The following is a 21,395-nucleotide window of genomic DNA, read 5'->3' on the forward strand; positions in this document are numbered from 1 at the left end:
TATGCACTTGTGTTGCTCTTTAGTGTGTGCAACCACACGTATTGTACAAGTCTCGGTGCGTTAAATTTTCAAAATATAATACTCTGTAAACGACTCGCACTAGAATCCTCCAACCAACACCACCGACATTTAAAAAAGTGTATGTTCGCACAAAAAATACAGTTTCTAAGTATTATTGCAAGCTGTTGATTGGCTAACAATACGAGCCCCTAACAACTAATCCATTCTGTGAAAACCTTAGATCAATAGCTCTTCCAATTTCGGCAATATTTGTGTTGTTACTTATAGATCATTCACATTGTATACGTTTATACCACCAATCTGTATTAAAATTGCAAAACAAGACCATCTTCTGCCAAACAAAACATTGTGAGTATACTGAAATACAACAAAAATTGCTAGCATTTGAATGATGATACTGTTCATTTACATTCTTTGTACTTTAAATGATAACGAAGCTGCAGTATCTGAATTTATATTAACATCTTTCCTCAATGTAACACCTTTGGTTGTTATTAATACGACACAAAATCAATTTGTTTGTAAAGCAGGTCTCTGTAGGAAAAACAAAATCAGAATGTAAGCAGGCAGCAATTTCTTTTTTAGATTTATATGTAGTTTCTTAAGGCTTTGTGGAGCGAAAAGAAGACTGAAGATTTGACCGTTACTTTTTATCTCTTCAAATAATTAATTCCAAATGTGAAACATACTCATTCAAATTTTAATTTATTGTCGGTTATTTCTAGGTTCGATGGTTGTCTCGGATCTCACTTAAGATTGTACGTCACCCACAGACCGGCTAGCAGAGCCGGTTAGGAAAGTAGGTTGGAAGAGGACAACGGTAAACGACCTACACTGTGACCTTGCGCAGTGCAGCAGTGCTGAGGACTGTAGTGATCACCGTCTCCTGAGGACCGGCAGTCTTATGTTTGCTGGATTACATACTCTGTCTTACTAAAACAACACTTTTGAAGGCGCTACGTAACTACCTTCAACAGTTTACCATCTAAAGGCACCATAAATACGGATAGTGGAGTGCGTTAAAGCGCTCGCTTTCGGGACATGGGGAGGCCCGCCGGTCCCGAATCGGATGCACCTTGCTGATTAGCGACGGAGGACGGTTTGCCGGCCAGCCTGGATGAGGTTTTTAGGCGATTTTTCACACCTGCCGAGATAAATACCGGGGTGGTTACCGCTTACCGTCTCAAATACACGATCTGCAAAGATTGTAAAACGATGTCGCAGCTGGACATGTGATTACGTTAGATGCAGACAGAAGGGGTACATGCATTTCTCCCTTGAGGAGGGAGGGTGGATGGGGGGCAGGTAGTACCTTTAAAATACCTTTGGCAGTGACGAGCCCATCGTAATAATAGCCTATAATAGGGTATTCTTGGTTCTCCGCAAGACTAGAGAAGTACCGTGCAAGTTCCGACCTGGTATTTGTTGGGTAATGGACACCAGAACGGAAGGAAGGCATCGTGAATATGCGATCTATTTCAAGCTGAGTGTCGCACCAAGTGCTCTTCCAGCTGAGGAGAGTAGGAAGAAATCGTGGACTGACTCGCAGCTTAGGTTTTACTAAGTACTGCGGCAGTAGCATCCATTCGATAGAAAATTTGAGGAGAGGTAGGCTTATCCACAGCCATTGTGGCACTTACGCTTAAAGATAACGAAAAGAATAATGTTCATACTTATGGAGTAAACAGTTTGTCCTTTTTCTCCGTCGTACTTCATTTGAAAGTTTTATAGTTTCATGAACCGCTTCCATCATTCACGTCTTAGCAATAATTCTTTCCTCATAAAATCTGCAGCTTTAGCTATTTAGCTAATCACTACAGTGGAAGTAACCATTGTGATTCACTTTTTAATTTAAATTTTTCTTCTATGGGTTTATAAGTAGAGCTCTTGCTAGCAGGAATTGCAATTTCCGCTTTGTGAATATGGGAATACTTTCATATGGAAACATTTTTTTGTGTCAGTTGTGTGTATAAACACAACAGTAGACAAAAACATGTAGGCTGATTTGAACGCCACAGAACTTTTCTGGACATGATCCTGTTGCAGGTGGTATGGCTTTGCCTTCCTGCGGCCTGTAAACCGGTACGAGTATTCGGTTTATGAAAATGTACTGTCAATATGAATCATAATGCAGTTCCCACATTTTTCACGTGCCCGAATTAGTAACGGAGATTACAAGCATGGTAAATGAGATGGTTCAAATGGCTCTGAGCAGTACGGGACTTAACTTCTGAGGTCATCAGTCCCATAGAACTTAGAACTACTTAAACCTAACTAACCTAAGGACATCACACTGAAACACGTATGTAACGTAGCAGCGATGGTGAGGCATGATAAAATCTTTGACCAGAGAGCCTTTTATCGTGGTTAGTCTGCGCTTGACCGCGCGAGTGTTGCGAGCAGTACGCTAGTAGTCGTCGTGCAGTCGGTCGGTAGTAGTCGTGCAGTACAGTTGCGAGCAGTCAGTCAGTAGCTCAGTTCAGTTGCGTGCAGTATGTCGGTAGTAGCAGTCGAGTGCAGTTGTGTGTGTGAGGAGTCGGCGAGCGTCGACATGGCATTCTGGTCAAGATGCTGAATGAGGTATATTGTTAATTAAGGTAATCATCAGATAATGTAAAGTTTATTTATTGTAATTAATTTTCAACAAGTGCCCCAATAATAATTTTGATTTCAAAACAATATTTTTAACAAAAGAAGCATTTAATTGAACCAACGATTTCCTTCCATTTCCCTTAAAGAAAAGTTTCAGTTAAATTTCAAAAAAAAAAAAAATATTATTTGCAATGCAGTTCCTCCAAGCCGTGGCCAACAATAAGAGCAGAAATTTGACAAGCAGTTTCAATGAGGTAAGAAATTAATTCTGATTTTTTTTTTTTTTGCACAGGGCCAAAGACCGATATTTCGGTTTAATTGAATTTTCATTATCACTGAGATTTTCTTATCACTGAATCGACTTTCATTTTTTGTGAGGAACTTATACTTGGGTCAGATTGCGATTCACATTTTTATTGTCATTAAATTTAATTGCTAGGGAGGTTAGCATTCTTAAATAATATTGTCTTTTAAATTTTTGTGGGGAGGTTACAACACACATCCATGCCCGAGGCAGGATTCGAATCTGCGACCGTAGCGGCCGCGAGGTCCCAGACTGTAGCGTCTAGAACCGCTCGGCCACCCTGGCCGGTCGGTAAATGAGAGAAAAGGATCTTTGGATCATTCGGTGATGCGATTTCAGTCCAGCATAGGTTTCAAGCCACACTTTCAGGTAATAATGTTTTATTAAAATGAACCAATGCTCGTAAGCTCAAATAGGGTCGCAGTTCCTACGTTAAAACATACTGAACACGCTCTTCACTGGTTAAACTAACCTGCTGTGACTCTCTTTTAACGTCTGAGTTAACAGATTGTTGTGCATTTGTGACTCATGAGTGATGTAGATGAACTGGAAGTATACGTAGGACGTGCATGCGGTGGCAGTGCGTACCATACAGCAGCTTTCGCAAGTTAAGCGCCAGCAACTTTGGGGCTCCCTTCACGCTTGGTTCCGCATGCTACTGCCACCAAAGCTGCGTCTTCCTAACAGCTGTGCAAAACACTTACAGCCGGCCAGTGTGGCCGTGCGGTTCTAGGCGCTTCAGTCTGGAACCGCGTGACCGCTACGGTCGCAGGTTCGAATCCTGCCTCGGGCTTGGATGTGTGTGATGTCCTTAGGTTAGTTAGGTTTAAGTAGTTCTAAGTTCTAGGGGACTGATGACCACAGATGTTAAGTCCCATAGTGCTCAGAGCCATTTGAACCAAAACACTTACATGACACCACAAAACAGCTTCTGTGAAACACATTTCTTCTACTACAAGCTTTTTGTTGTTGGCAACGACCTTCAGGCGAAACGGAATTGTCCATTTTCATAACCACTATGTGTGGGCTGATGTAAATCACCAAGCATTTGAAGAGCTAGGTATCAGAACCTATTTTCAGTTAAGTTATGGGTAGTAATTATTGGCAGTAAGCTAGTAGAAGCTTACATACTACCAAACAAGCTGACTGGTGCGAGGTATTTTCAGTTCAAATCAAACGCGTTACCTGTACTGCTAGATGAGGTATCATTATAACACCGACTGGAAATGTGGTCCAGGCATGGAGTATCAGCCCATTTCATCCGAAATGTCTGAGAACACCTCACACAGACATTTAATGGGTAATGAATTGGTCGGGGAGCTCGGGTATGTTGGCCAGCTCGTTCCCCCCGATTTCAGTCGCTTGAATTTTTGGTTGTGGGGCCACGTGAAATCTTCGGTGTATGTACGAGCACTACAGGAACACGTCATCAGTGTCTGCCAGTGCACCCGTGACCAACATGGAATTTCCCAGAAACTGCTTGATTCCATAAGACGCCGGACAGAAACATGGACACCATATTGAACACCATCTTTAGCGATGGCTCACAAGTGCAGGTCGTATGTAATAGAAAGCAGATTACATTTAAAGAATTTGTTTACTCGTTTCTTGACTGCATTCTGTAGGTCTCTCGTAAGAGCAAGGAACTTGCAGTAGAAGCGATGTATTTCACAACAGCGAAGATCAAAAAGTGCTCATAGCTCTTAAGGCCTACTTGAATTTTTTTCATTGCTTTGATCCACACTACCACCTCTCAAGGTGTGGAATTAGTCATTCCGGAACGTTTCGACTCTTTCTTAGAATCCTGTTGTGACACTGATGCATGTACGTATGTAGCGACGTTTTTGGAAAACGCATTGTGATATCATCAATGGATTACCTACATCTGCTGCGTTTGGCTGGAATGGACCATACAGCATCGTCCTCAGTACTGAGTTGATGCTGAACACTGTGACATATAAACATGTCTGCATCGACGGTCTGACACTATGAGCTTGTGACACCGTGGCCGTATGGCGACTTCCATTGTTTGGAAACCACAAAAGCCTAATTCTGCAATGGACACGTGAACGGCCTTTCTGCGGTGCTGCGAGGCAAAGTTTACGAATTAATCCCGTTTCAACCACTCCTACAGTGATGGACACATAAGTGTTAGAAATTATCGTGGTGGTCGCCGTGTCACAGCCTGCGTTGCTAAGAGGCCTGGCGGACAAACCCTTCGGATACTATAAGCAGCTCGATTCTTAGGTATTGAAGGTAATTTGAACAGCAACCATTGCTTATATGATGTAAACCTTCGACCGACAAATTGCCCACCAAACGTTTCTGGGACATGATTAGTCGGAACTTCTTCGTTACTCTCTTACAGCAACAGCTGTTGACGTTTTATGGAGGTGCATACAAGGCGCGTGAGGGAGATTCTGCAGACGCTCAGGGGCTCTTATTGTAGCACGTCGGTGCTCTGTATGATACTGAATTCGCAAATTCACAGATTATATGCAGTTTTGTAACCCTAATTATTTATGTGTGATAATTTATGTATGATGTAAAGTTCATTTTGTCAGCGTACCCACTCGAGCTGCACGTAACTTAATGTTCGTACCAATCCCTGACACTCTGCATCACGTGATCAGGGACTCCCACGAACTTTAGCGCTCATTAAGTCCGTGTGCATTAGGAAAACGCTACTAAGAGGTTAACTGGAATTTAATCTGCAATTGTTAGTGGGCCTAACGCTAAGTTGTGGGTGCAGACTCATACTGAAATCAATAACTACAATAACTTTGCGGAGTATTAAATGAGAGATGTCATCCAGTGAGTAACTTTTATTGATTAAGAAACAAATACAAAATTCGAGTCGCCACAAGCGAGTTGCATGCTTGAAAATGATTCTGTCTTGGTCGATCTGTCGTACAAAACAAAGTGAGAACACAGGACTACAAAGTTAAATCTGAGGAAAAGCTCCAAGATACGATATCTAATTTAAAATGAGGAAGCAACAGTGTGGTAGATTTTAAGCAAAGGGAACAAATACCATAACTTCCCTTATCATGTGATAACGAAAATTACGTTAATTCTACCTATTCACTACTTGGCTCGGTAAAGCTTAAGAAAAATTGAGAGTAAGTATACCATTACAGGTTCGAGTTCTGTTTTCCACTAGAGACATCTTATTGTTTGCTGAACCCCATGTTAACTGTTCTGATATTCATCTGTCTCTCCCAGTTATACATGCTTCGCACAGCGCGGTGTTATTACGAGGCCTGTGTATGCGGGTGCGGCTGCAGACGTCGTACTAAAACTGCGAGCTGCACCTGCGACTGGTACTGAGCAACATCTGGAAATCGCTCGCTAATGCTTTACGCATCCGCTTGCCCTCGATGCTGCCGGATGGAGTCGGCAGTTGTTCCCAGTAGAAACGGCTAACTATGACTCGGAAACTGGCAAGACAGAGCTCACCAAAAACTTCTGTCAATCAACGCTCGAACATGAAGTGCTCGACCCAAGTGCCGACCCGATTCGAAGCAATTTAGCAGAGGCCCAAAACAAAAGCGACAAAAATGAAACTCTGGCTATCCTCATAGCTCTGAGGCTCTGAGCACTATGGTATCCTCATAGCCTCGGATCGCAGCGTCGTTACCTCCGCCATAGCCAATAGCTAAGCAGGTGGCAGACACAGCTCCCAATCAAAATCTCCATCACAATTTTAATATCCCACCAGTGTGGCTACCGTAGGGGGGAGGGGGGGGGGGGCAATCCTACACGCTCTTACAAAAAGGAAGACGAGCGCCCAAATTTTTCACTCCTCCAACTACAGACACACACACACACACACACACACACACACACACACACACACACACACACACACACACACACACGGAGAGGGAGGGAGATAGAGAGAGAGAGAGAGAGAGAGAGATAGGAAGACCTCCTATCTCCCCCACAGGAATGTAAACTTAACATCGGACATGTAATCTTAAAGAGACCTGCTCGTGAAATATGACTACAAATCCGAAAAAGTATTTCTGATTCATAAGGGAGAACATTTCATGCCGATTACAAATATATATAGTTTATGGGCATTTTCATTTTCCGTAAATTTAGCTTTAACGTAATGTTGCACAGGTGACAGGCCCGTCCGTCATTTTAAAGAACGTCAGAATACGTGATGTATTCTTTTCCTTCTACATATGGATCGTAAACACAGGTGTATTCTAGAAGGCTCAGACTACCAAAAACTTAGTACAAGCGTAGTCTGTGTAGAAGGCTGTGCCTTAGTCGCTTCCAAAGATTTTATGATATAATTCTTGCTTTCGGAATTTGAAACACCTGTGCTTCTTAGTTATTTCTGTGTTGTTATATTTCAGTTTATGTATATTCTGTGAAAGAAATGCCGATAATAAAGAAATTTAACACCAAATGGAGGTTTCGAGGTAACTAGTTCAAACCAACATCGAATAATACTCAATAATACAGTGAGTTATAATACACTAGAATGAGCGGGTAATGCACGATTAATCGTCGGATGTGCTTTCGACATTACAAATTGCAGGATGATATTTTTCATACAGACACGGAAAACAGAATTTATAACAGCATCTACTACGTCGAATGAATGCAGTCTTCCTGCGTGTACAAGGAATCTTCAGAGCTATTGAGGGAAAACAAAGCTTGTTGTGATTTTAAAAAATATTCCTTTCTTCCCACAATTTTGACGTAAACCGTGCGTAACGCAACATCTTCGTAAATATCGGTGCCGAAAACTGGCGATGTACGATAGAATCTATTTTAATAGCGTCTTCACGAAAAGCCATTTCTCGTTCTTCGTCCCTCAAGTGTGAACAAGCTTGAAGGCTCCTGGTAATGATTTTAAGTTACCTGTAGACATAAAGATCGGCTAATATTTGTTGTAATAACAAAAATTAGTAAACAGCCAAATAGCTTTAGAAATTTAATAAATTCAACGATCATCTGCAAAAATTGAGTGTACAGGCATACAATACACTCAAACGCATTCCTTGCTGTTATGGAGGCAATTAAGCATGAATAAAGGGATCTCACAAATACAAATCTTCTTAGGAGATACGTCCATGGTCTCTCACAAAATCTCAACGAAAGCATCGACAGATGCATAGGGGAGAGAACGTATTTGTTGGGCTGACAGCGTTGAAGATATGTGTAATGGATGTATTAATAACTTTCAATGATGGTGCAGTTTCTAGGATTTATGTTCTAAAAAAATTAGGTATCCAGACAGGAATGAATAAGGTTTAAGCTCTAACTGTTGTTGATTGAATGTGAGCAACCGAAGACGAGAGAGCTGCAGAAGTTGTTACCAAGGAGGCTAGGATAAATAAAAGAATGAAGAGAAGGAATATGAAAGAATATGGAGGACGAAGAAACAGGTGACCAACCGGAATATGTAGCTTGAGAGTTCTAACACTGCATAGTGCTAAGCGAATAAGTTCGTGAATCTTCTTTTGTGATTTTCCAGAATCCTGAATTTTTATCATTGAAAAACACTTTTCTCCTAAATAACATACGAATTCACCAAACTGGCACATATAATTAAAAATACCTCCTCTCCCTCCCTTGCGTACTGTTTTCAGAAAATTCTAAAATATTTTGATGATGTTTGTTATCATTGATTTGAATTTTTAAATACATTTCTCGTAGTAAAATAAATTTAGTAAATTTTTCACAGATTAGCATCAGAAGAGGAAATTGGAGACATAACATACTTCCCTGGATGTTACTTGTAGCCTGAGTGTTTCTCTAACAAGGGGAGATCACGACGTTCGGATCACGGATTTATTTCAGACTTTGCACACTTTTAATAGTCCATTAGGACAACATAATTTTAAGCAGAAAGGCGTACTGCTTGGGTGATTTCGACGAGAAAATTTCAACAGAAGTTTAACGTGTCAGTGATGTCCAGGTGCGTTGCAACCCTGCGCATGGGCTGTCGGTGGTCATGTGGCTAGCGTTCAGGCTCTATAATCCACGAATCGCTGGATCGAATCCCACTCGCCTTCCTCTTTTTTTAGGTTATGTTTTTTTCAACAATAAACATATTATTTCACATATATTACCTTTGAAACGTATTATAAAGAAAGTACATGTGTATTTGGATGAACTTTTATAGAATTTCTAAAGCTATTTGGCTATTTACTAATTTTTATTATTACAACAAATATTAACCGACCTTTATTTCTACAGGTAAATTAAAAGCTTTACCAGAAGCGTTCAAACTTGTTCATACTTGAGGGACGAAGAACGAGAAATTGCTTTTCGTGAAGACGCTATTAAAATACATTCTATCGTACAATGCCAGTTTTCGGCACTGATATTTACGAAGATGTTGCGTTACGCACGGTTTGCATCTAAATTGTGGGAAGAAAGAGATATTTTTAAATTCACAACAAGATTTGTTTTTCCTCAATAGCTCTGAAGATTCCTTGTGCATGCAGGAAGACTGCATTCATTCGATGTAGTAGATGCTGTTTTAAATTCTGTTTTCCGTGTCTGTATGAAAAATATCATCCTGCAATTTGTAATGTCGAAAGCACATCTGACGATTAATCGTACATTACCCTCACATTCTAGTATATTATAACTCACTGTCTTATTGAGTAAAGTTGTTTACACCTTCATTTATCAGTGTTTGACTTGGTCATTCCAATCCTGTTCTTCGTCCTTGAAAACTGGGTCTATAGACTGAAGTGGCCAGGTGCAAAGCAGTCCTCAGTACCTTACCCGATTGTAGGTATAAGAATTTCGGAAATCACGACAGGCATACATTTCCAGGAAAACTTTATGCGTTTGGTCGCTTTCTTCTCAATAATTGTAAATATAATATTCAGCAAACAACCAAATAACATTGGAAATTCAATAAAATTTCATGCAAATACACGTATCTTTTCAACATATTACTTTTCAGATGTAATATATATCATATAATATGACTAGTGGTGAAAAAATATAAATTTTAAAAAATAAGATGAGAAAGTTTAGAGCCAACGATAAACGGATTACATAGGCTGAACGCTAACCACATGACCGCCGCCAGCCCATGCTGCGTACGTCATTGACATGCATAACTTCTCTTGCGATTTTCTTGAAATCGCTTAAGTAGAACGCCTTACTTGTTGCACATTATGTTGTTGTAATGGACTATTAAAAGTGTAAAAAGTTTGAAGTAAACCCGTGATCCGAACGTCACGGTCTGTCCTCGTAATCTGTGCAGTCTAGTGGTACCAAAGAAAATAAAATCTCGGTTAAACAGTGTTCTGTTATTTAGCGTTTTATGAATGTTTTCAACATCACAATGTAGTAGATGTCTAATTTTCTCATTAAAGCTTTTGCTAATAACACTAATTGATTGTGCATATTTTGAGATACTTCTGCTTTATCGACTAGTAATACTGTGAGGGGCGGAGAATGTTAAGAACGCAGCCCGTTCAGGGACGGATACCTTAAAATGACGTCCCATTTCCACAATGTCGGGGATGATTTTATCTCGGCTGGGAGTTCTGCTTCCTGCAGTGTTCGGTCATTAAACCGTTTGCGAAACGGCGCCCACTGGCGCCAGACTGCTGGCTATACCGTAGTTAGGACCTCAGTGTGTTAATCTCGAGGTCAGAGCCGCAGTGTACTCTCTTATCTTCCAAACGCAGGCTCCTAAGCGAGACGATTCGGCTAGACAGATGAGGTCCGAGCGCAGAGAGCGCAAATTGCCTTTGCCTCCCTCGTATCCTTCCGTCTCCCCTCGCCAGCCAGCCCAAACATGAGGGGCTCGCAACATTTTTCATTTATTCCAGCCCAAAAGAAGAATAGAACTTCTGCCCAGACTATCAGTTCCCAGGAAATCGCAGTAAATTTTAAACATTAAAGGAAACAAGTAATTAAAAACCAAACTAATATTCCACTATTTGAGTCTCCTAGACACTCACTGCGGATAAGTAAACAATTTGAAACCAAAAATTACACGAAAAAACGCGTAATTCGAATCTAGTTTATGTGGCATTTGATACAAAAACGCGAGTAAGAGCCCCCGAATGGACCGACGCCTCACAATTTCAGTCACATACAGTATTACTGGTGCAGCAACTTTCAAAAAGGTTATTGTATTTGCGTGAATAGATTATATCACATCACCAAAATCAAGAGAAGTGGCGTGATATTAACACAGTGGACTCGTATTCAAGAGGATCGTGTTTCAAGTTCCCTGCTGTAGTCCCTGTTTTAAGTTCTGTGTTGTTTTTCTTGTACTAGTTCACAATTTACCCAACAAGTGTATTAACACCATCAGTTAAATAATATGGTATTTTTATGTGCTGCTTCACTGAGATACGAACATACCGAGTGAGGTGGGGCAGTGGTGAAAGCACTGATGTCTTATCCAAGATAAACGGAATTCAGATACTCGTTCAGTTAACCAAATTTATTTCTTCTAACCACTCCAGTCGAATGATTGGTCAGAGAAGGATAAGGCTGATTCCTTGCTCCATTCTAACCCAGTCGTAAGATGTGCCTCAGCTCTAATGATCTTCATGTTGAGAGGAATTTAAACGGGAATATTAATTTTCTCTTCGTCAAGTCATTTAGTTGTTAAAGATGCGATAGTGCCTACCATCAAACGGGAAGGAAAAGGAAATGAACATATTCATAGAAAGGTATGAAAGAACTACTACACAAACATTAGTTAAAACTTACATAGAAGCATGTTTCATTTTCCTCGACATATTGTCAAGGTATGTCAGTTTTGTGGTAAGGAAATACCACTTTGAGGTAGATGTAGTGAAGAATTCTTTTGAGACAATTCTCTGTAGTTTTTATACCAATGTTACTGTGGAACGGTGAGCCAAGTGATATAGAACGCACTCGAGTCACAAACAAGAAAAGAGACCCTCAAATCCTCGTTCCGGCATGCAGATTTAGGTATTCCGCAATTTGCATGAATCGTTTGATTGCCGCGGACAGTTTTTCACCCAAGTCATGCCCAGTCGGTGTTTGTCCTACTGACATAATAGCCCCTTCTTGGAAGGGATGTCGAACATAATTTACGTATTTCGTGCTTTAGCTACTTCGGTGAAATTTGGTAATGAAGAGGCACGAAGTGGCGGAAATAAAACTATGGGGCAGGTCGTCAGCCATGGTCGGATAGTAAGATACAGAACAGCAGAGTAGTCGCTAAGAGAATTACAATTGGAGAATGACGTTCTGCGTTCGAGCCCCTGTTCGTCACACCGTTTTAATCTGCCAGATAAGAGCAATGTGTCACGGATTTACAGAAAAAGTTTCCAAAGTGTACGGAACTCTAAAAGGAAACTATTTTCACAAAAAATAAATCGACTTACAGTCTTAAACCTTTGATTTACTAGGCATTAAATTACTTCCGACTAGAGTCAAAGGGAAAAGCAGCCTTAGTTACATAACTACACTCCTGGAAATGGAAAAAAGAACACATTGACACAGGTGTGTCAGACCCACCATACTTGCTCCGGACACTGCGAGAGGGCTGTACAAGCAATGATCACACGCACGGCACAGCGGACACACCAGGAACCGCGGTGTTGGCCGTCGAATGGCGCTAGCTGCGCAGCATTTGTGCACCGCCGCCGTCAGTGTCAGCCAGTTTGCCGTGGCATACGGAGCTCCATCGCAGTCTTTAACACTGGTAGCATGCCGCGACAGCGTGGACGTGAACCATATGTGCAGTTGACGGACTTTGAGCGAGGGCGTATAGTGGGCATGCGGGAGGCCGGGTGGACGTACCGCCGAATTGCTCAACACGTGGGGCGTGAGGTCTCCACAGTGCATCGATGTTGTCGCCAGTGGTCGGCGGAAGGTGCACGTGCCCGTCGACCTGGGACCGGACCGCAGCGACGCACGGATGCACGCCAAGACCGTAGGATCCTACGCAGTGCCGTAGGGGACCGCACCGCCACTTCCCAGCAAATTAGGGACACTGTTGCTCCTGGGGTATCGGCGAGGACCATTCGCAACCGTCTCCATGAAGCTGGGCTACGGTCCCGCACACCGTTAGGCCGTCTTCCGCTCACGCCCCAACATCGTGCAGCCCGCCTCCAGTGGTGTCGCGACAGGCGTGAATGGAGGGACGAATGGAGACGTGTCGTCTTCAGCGATGAGAGTCGCTTCTGCCTTGGTGCCAATGATGGTCGTATTTGTGTTTGGCACCGTGCAGGTGAGCGTCACAATCAGGACTGCATACGACCGAGGCACACAGGGCCAACACCCGGCATCATGGTGTGGGGAGCGATCTCCTACACTGGCCGTACACCACTGGTGATCGTCGAGGGGACACTGAATAGTGCACGGTACGTCCAAACCGTCATCGAACCCATCGTTCTACCATTCCTAGACCGGCAAGGGAACTTGCTGTTCCAACAGGACAATGCACGTCTGCATGTATCCCGTGCCACCCAACGTGCTCTAGAAGGTGTAAGTCAACTACCCTGGCCAGCAAGATCTCCGGATCTGTCCCCCATTGAGCATGTTTGGGACTGGATGAAGCGTCGTCTCACGCGGTCTGCACGTCCAGCACGAACGCTGGTCCAACTGAGGCGCCAGGTGGAAATGGCATGGCAAGCCGTTCCACAGGACTACATCCAGCATCTCTACGATCGTCTCCATGGGAGAATAGCAGCCTGCATTGCTGCGAAAGGTGGATATACACTGTACTAGTGCCGACATTGTGCATGCTCTGTTGCCTGTGTCTATGTGCCTGTGGTTCTGTCAGTGTGATCATGTGATGTATCTGACCCCAGGAATGTGTCAATAAAGTTTCCCCTTCCTGGGACAGTGAATTCACGGTGTTCTTATTTCAATTTCCAGGAGTGTATATATTCACGAAACAGGTGAAAGTATCAATCAGAATTTTACATCAAGACGAAGGAAGATATCGGCTCACTTTCTTGTAGAAGTTACAGTCGTTATATAAGGAGAACAAAGTTGGCTGGATAATGAATGGAATAAATTGGGCTATGTCTGCCTACATTTACACTTACATATTGCTATATTGCCCTCTGTCCACTTCACAGTGCATAATTCAGGGTGAACTGTGTTAATATTTAAGCCCCTACCTGTCCGTCTCCATTTATTTATTCAGCAAGGGAAGGAAAATAAGCCAGCCGGTATGGCCGAGCGGTTCTAGGCGCTTCAGTCTGGAACCGCGCGACCGCTACGGTCGCAGGTTCGAATCCTGCCTCGGGCATGGATGTGTGTGATGTCCTTAGGTTAGTTAGGTTTAAGTAGTTTTAAGTTCTGGGGACTTATGACCTCTGAAGTTAAGTCCCATAGTGCTCAGAGCCATTTGAACCATTTGAACTTGCTGTCTTTCTCCAGTCATGCGAGGCCATTCGTTGAGCGAGAGATCCTCGATAACTATGAAACAGAAAAAGGATTAGATTCGAAAGGTAGTCAATGTGAAATGTGTAACACGAATCACAACACGCCCTAGTTTCTTGTCATTTTACGTAGTTTATCGTTTTTCAGTACTGGCGCCAGGAGTGGGAGTCTATTTCACTCCATTTGTGAGTGTATGTGACGGGCAACTATTGCTTCGGCCATAGGATACTCCAGTGTACACAAATTACTAAATATAGAATTTAAAATTTCGTCCTTTTGCCCTTGTCTTCAGTTTTAACACCAGACTGACCCACGAGAGGCTGTACTGGAGAATTGGATCCGTCTAGTGAATTTAAATGAGATCAGAAGTTCCTAGGATTGTTTCTCCAGGATCTGACTACTGAGATTTTTTACGCCTTCACACATGGGCTATAGCGTGACATGTATGTCGGATAAATCACAAGCTAGCGAAAATATTTCAAAGTTAGATTTCAGTGATTTTCCTGAGGGAGCAGCCTTGGACTCAGGCTGGCGGCCGGCGGTTCCACCAGCAAGGGCCGAGCAGTCAGTGACAAAGGGAAGATTAACGCGGGTGCTTAGCGGGTTTTAGCCTAATAAAAGTGGAGGACGTGCCTGCAGCTCGCCTGTTCTAAAGTTTGTGAATCAGGACACTGGAAAGAATTTAAGGCTTACAAAAGACGGACATTCTTAAATACGTTTATGATCTGTAATGATTCAAGACAAAATTGTAGAGGAAATCCGAGCATATCAAAAAATCACAACAATGCAATGGATCTAATAGAATGTCAGCCACCATTTTAGAAGTAAAATCAAAGGGGTTAGAGATTACAGCAAAATTAATAACATTTCTACAAACATTTTGAATATTAAATATTAAACGATAAAGTCAATCATGACCAATCAGGTGTTGGATAATAGCATAGTACATTAGCTCCTATTGCTACAAACAATATCACAGTACATTCTCCAGTTCCTGCAGTCTTAAGTATTTTATCATGTACGGGTGTCGAACCAGGAAAGTTCTCCACATTTCACAATAAAATGAAGCAGTATGGCGCTTTTATGTTGATGGTTTCATTTATTCTAACGTAAATGTTGTTTTGTTATAAGAGAGTGTGCGCCAGATTCGTATGTATTTATTTAAGTCGAAGGGTGCTTAGCACCGTTGGAAACGTTAGCGAGTAAGCTTTTATTTAAAATATATATCTCGTTTGTAGGATTTTTAGTGTTAATTGGTGGTTCATTTCGTGCATTTTGTGACATTGTAAGACAGTTGTGCTTTTGGTGCAATATCTCAAGTTCTTATTTGCGGGAGTGATGTGAGAGTGTTGTGAGTTAAGGGCTCGTAGGCCTAAGGAGAACCGAGAAATCTTCTGTATAGGCCATATGGAGGAGACGGTAGTAAAGTTTTGCTTTGATGTCGTTCTCAAGGAGGACATAAAACTTGGTAATTTGCTCATGAATAGGAAAGTTTTGGAAGAATTCTGTTCTGGGGAATAGGAGATAGTCTTGTACTTAGTAAAATTCAGCTACAAGTGGTCCTTGTATTTTTAGAAAGAGCAATGAATAGCTAAAATATTGGCGTTCTACTACCTTTCAAGCTGTTCAGTATTTATGAGTCTACGACCTTCTTTAAGTATATTTTGTAGGATCAACATTTCTGTATAACATTATTTTATTTCTCAATAAATTATCAAACATGGGCAACTTTAAACGTTCGGTACCACCTACACCGATCTGCAAATATTTCCAAATTTTATCATTTCTGATCATTCCTCAGATCTTTGTGAGATGGGTTAACACAAAATTTGTTCATCTTAAGCCGGCCGAAGTGGCCGTGCGGTTAAAGGCGCTGCAGTCTGGAACCGCAAGACCGCTACGGTCGCAAGTTCGAATCCTGCCTCGGGCATGGATGTTTGTGATGTCCTTAGGTTAGTTAGGTTTAACTAGTTCTAAGTTCTAGGGGACTACTGACCTCAGTAGTTGAGTCCCATAGTGCTCAGAGCCATTTTTTTTGTTCATCTTACATTATATAGTTCTGATGGACAAGCACACGGCTTATAGATCATATCATTGAAACTTTCGAAAAAAACAAGGTTTTATTATACATGATGATATAATAACAATCGGCAATTAATATTTAATATTCTTTGAACTGAAGGTGAAATAAAAACTTGTGCAATAACAGTACTGCTGTTTTCATTATAAGAATAATCTTCACATTAACGACCGCTGGAACGTGATGCTTGAATCTGCTTATTTTCACTATGTTATGTCCTATGTTATACTTATGTGTCTTCACAAAGAATATTCTTAGCCCAGAAACGGTGACGAGAACGATCAGCGATCTAAGAGCAGGGCGTTCTTCAAGTGTCTCGAAATTCTAACCCTTCGATTCTCAAGTGTATACGCTCTCATGGATTTATGGTTAATAATATGGACTCACTGAAAGGTAATTTCATAAATCTCACTTTTCAGGAAAAGAACGGTTTTCACTTCGGTAACATTTTCTTAATCACTGTACAGAATTGTGTACAGTATACCGCAGGTTCCAAATTCAGTACGCTTCCAGCAGAAACTCTTTTTATTGTGTACAAGAGTTCTTCGCAGTTGTTTAGAGATATTCAGTCATGTGTTACTCATTTGAATGCAATACTGAAGATATCTTCTCTTATTTTTTATTTTGCCAATTTTTTGTAACTTCTTTTATAACGATTCCGTGAGTTATACAGGGTGGTCAGATAATGTCTGAAACGCTTGTAGGGATGTTGCAGGGCAGGTTGTACTCAGATATAAATGTTAAGAAAAAAATTCGACACGTTGCGCGGTTTCAGAGTTATTTAGCGTTGAAACTAGCCAATGGGCGCATCGCACGCTCACATTCAAACGTCCTGCGAGGGGCGGTATTGCCCAAGTGCTTTGTTGTTGTTGTGTGGTCTTCAGTCCTGAGACTGGTTTGATGCCGCTCTCCATGCTACTCTATCCTGTGCCAGCTTCTTCATCTCCCAGTACCTACTGAAACCTACATCCTTCTCAATCTGCTTAGTGTATTCACCTCTTGGTCTCCCTCTACGATTTTTACCCTCCACGCTGCCCTCCAATACTAAATTGGTGATCCCTTGATGCCTCAGAACATGTCCTACCAACCGATCCCTTCTTCTGGCCAAGTTGTGGCACGATTTTCTCTTCTCCCCAACCCTATTCAATACTTCCTCATTAGTTATGTGATCTACCCATCTAATCTTCAGCATTCTTCTGTAGCACCACATTTCGAAAGCTTCTATTCTCTTCTTGTCCAAACTATGTATCGTCCATGTTTCACTTCCATACATGGCTACACACCATACAAATACTTTCAGAAATGACTTCCTGACACTTAAATCTATACTCGATGTTAACAAATTTCTCTTCTTCAGAAATGCTTTCCTTGCCATTGCCAGTCTAGATTTTATATCCTCTCTACTTCGACCATCATTTGTTATTTTGCTCCCCTAATAGCAAAAGTCCTTTACTACTTTAAGTGTCTCATTTACTAATCTAATTCCCTCAGCATCACTCGACTTAATTCGACTACGTTCCATTATCCTCGTTTTGCTTTTGTTGATGTTCATCTTATATCCTCCTTTCAAGACGCTATCCATTCCATTCAACTGCTCTTTCAAGTCCTTTGCTGTCTCTGACAGAATTACAATGTCATCGGCGAACCTCAAAGTTTTTATTTCTTCTCCATGGATTTTAATACCTACTCCGAATTTTTCTTTTGTTTCCTTTACTGCTTGCTCAATATACAGATTGAATAACATCGGGGAGAGGCTACAACCCTGTCTCACTCCCTTCCCAACCACTGCTTCCATTTCATGCCCCTCGACTCTTATAACTGCCATCTGGTTTCTGTACAAATTGTAAATAGCCTTTCGCTCCCTGTATTTTACCCCTGCCATCTTTAGAATTTGAAAGAGAGTATTCCAGTCTACATTGTCAAAAGCTTTCTCTAAGTCTACAAATGCTAGAAACGTAGGTTTGCCTTTCCTTAATCTTTCTTGTAAGATAAGTCGTAAGGTCAGCATTGCCTCACGTGTTCCAGTATTTCTACGGAATCCAAACTGATCTTCCCCGAGGTCAGCTTCTACTAGTTTTTCCATTCGTCTGTAAAGAATTCGTGTTAGTATTTTGCAGCTGTGGCTTATTAAACTGATTGTTGGGTAATTTTCACATCTGTCAACACCTGCTTTCTTTGGGATTGGAATTATTATATTCTTCTTGAAGTCTGAGTGTATTTCGCCTGTTTCATACATCTTGCTCACCAGATGGTAGAGTTTTGTCAGGACTGGCTCTCCCAAGGCCGTCAGTAGTTCCAATGGAATGTTGTCTACTCCGGGGGCCTTGTTTCGACTCAGGTCTTTCAGTGCTCTGTCAAACTCTTCACGCAGTATCGTATCTCCCATTTCATCTTCATCTACATCCTCTTCAATTACCATAATATTGTCCTCAAGTACATAGCCCTTGTATAGACCCTCTATATACTCCTTCCACCTTTCTGCTTTCCCTTCTTTGCTTAGATCTGGGTTTCCATCTGAGCTCTTGATGTTCATACAAGTGGTTCTCTCATCTCCAAAGGTCTCTTTAATTTTCCTGTAGGCAGTATAGATCTTACCCCTTGTGAGATAAGCCTCTACATCCTTACATTTGTCCTCTAGCCATCCCTGCTTAGCCATTTTGCACTTCCTGTCGATCTCATTTTTGAGACGTTTGTATTCCTTTTTGCCTGCTTCATTTACTGCATTTTTATATTTTCTCCTTTCATCAATTAAATTGAATATTTCTTCTGTTACCCAAGGATTTCTACTAGCCCTCGTCTTTTTACCTACTTGATCCTCTGCTGCCTTCACTACTTCATCCCTCAAAGCTACCCATTCTTCTTCTACTGTATTTCTTTCCCCCATTCCTGTCAATTGTTCCCTTATGCTCTTCCTGAAACTCTGTACAACCTCTGGTTCTTTCAGTTTATCCAGGTCCCATCTCCTTAAGTTCCCACCTTTTTGCGGTTTCTTCATTTTTAATCTACAGGTCATAACCAATAGATTGTGGTCAGAGTCCACATCTGCCCCTGGAAATGTCTTACAATTTAAAACCTGGTTCCTAAATCTCTGTCTTACCATTATATAATCTATCTGATACCTTTTAGTATCTCCAGGGTTCTTCCATGTATACAACCTTCTTTCATGATTCTTAAACCAAGTGTTAGCTATGATTATGTTGTGCTCTGTGCAAAATTCTACCAGGCGGCTTCCTCTCTTATTCCTTCCCCCCAATCCATATTCACCTACTACGTTTCCTTCTCTCCCTTTTCCTACTACCGAATTCCAGTCACCCATGACTATTAAATTTTCGTCACCCTTCACTATCTGAATAATTTCTTTTATTTCATCATACATTTCTTTAATTTCTTCGTCATCTGCAGAGCTAGTTGGCATATAAACTTGTACTACTGTAGTAGGTGTGGGCTTCGTATCTATCTTGGCCACAATAATGCGTTCACTATGCTGTTTGTAGTAGCTTACCCGTATTCCTATTTTCCTATTCATTTTTAAACCTACTCCTGCATTACCCCTATTAGATTTTGTGTTTATAACCCTGTAGTCACCTGACCAGAAGTCTTGTTCCTCCTGCCACCTAACTTCACTAATTCCCACTATATCTAACTTTAACCTATCCATTTCCATTTTTAAATTTTCTAACCTACCTGCCCGATTAAGTGATCTGACATTCCACGCTCCGATCCGTAGAACGCCAGTTTTCTTTCTCCTGATAACGACATCCTCTTGAGTAGTCCCCTCCCGGAGATCCGAATGGGGCACTATTTTACCTCCGGAATATTTTACCCAAGAGGAGGCCATCATCATTTAATCATACAGTAAAGCTGCATGCCCTCAGGAAAAATTACGGCCGTAGTTTCCCCTTGCTTTCCCCTTGCTTTCAGCCGTTCGCAGTACCAGCACAGCAAGGCCGTTTTGGTTATTGTTACAAGGCCAGATCAGTCAATCATCCAGACTGTTGCCCTTGCAACTACTGAAAAGGCTGCTGCCCCTCTTCAGGAACCACACGTTTGTCTGGCCTCTCAACAGATACCCCTCCGTTGTGCTTTGTTTGGTTACATAATACTTGGATTTGCGTGCGTAACGACCTGATTGGCTAACTTCAATGCTAAATAACTAGGAAACGGAGCAACTTATTGAATTTGTTACTTAACATTTACATCTCAGTACAACCTGCCCTGCAATATCCCTACAAGCGTTTCAGAGATTTTCTGATCACCCTATAGCGGCGGACACATACGGGGGACGCGAGGGGCGCCCGCTCCCCTTGCCACCCACCCCCCCACCCCCACCCACCCCCTCCCCAAACCTTGCGGGCAGTCAGCCGGCACGCTATTCGTTAGTTTCTTTCGTCAGTCGATTCGACTGAATCGACTAATCGAGTAATTGTACTTTCCTACGTAGCACGCGCGTCCTACATCTAACTGTCCAGCTTTGCACACGCTGTACAAAATATTTGCTTGTCTACCAGCATCTATCGCTACAGTAGAAAGAAGTTTTTCAACATCGCGGCGTACAAAGAGATGGCTGGGGTGGACAGTGAAGGACGAATCCTCCTGAACAATCGACTTAATGGTTTATCTTTGTTGAACCCTCACCCTGACATTGATTGCCCTATTGACGATGTAATAAACCACTTTGCTAGGAAGACGAGGCGCATTGAATTCATCATTAAGGAAGAGAAACACAATTGTAACTTTTTTTAGTCATAAGATGGCATTGTCTTGTAAATGTGTATAATCAGTTTAACTAAAACTTTCTTAAACTTTACATGTGAAAAAAATGGGTGAAATGGCTCTGAGCACTATGGGACTTAACATCTGAAGTCATCAGTCCCCTAGAACTTAGAACTACTTAAATCTAACTAACCTAAAGACATCACACACATCCATGCCCGAGGCAGGATTCGAACCTGCGACCGTAGCAGTCTCGCTTTTCCGGACTGAAGCGCCTAGAACCGCACGGCCACCACGGCCGGCGCTTTGCAT

General features: G+C 41.8%; 1 protein-coding gene across 1 annotated transcript in view; it reads right to left on the reverse strand.

The window, feature by feature from the left end:
• LOC126470118 (KN motif and ankyrin repeat domain-containing protein 3) overlaps positions 1–21,395 on the reverse strand; it is a 400,202-nt gene that overhangs the window by 258,163 nt on the left and 120,644 nt on the right. The gene's annotated exons all lie outside the window — the stretch shown is intronic.

The sequence above is a fragment of the Schistocerca serialis genome, chromosome 3 (genome assembly GCF_023864345.2).
Source record: "Schistocerca serialis cubense isolate TAMUIC-IGC-003099 chromosome 3, iqSchSeri2.2, whole genome shotgun sequence".
NCBI lineage: Eukaryota > Metazoa > Arthropoda > Insecta > Orthoptera > Acrididae > Schistocerca > Schistocerca serialis.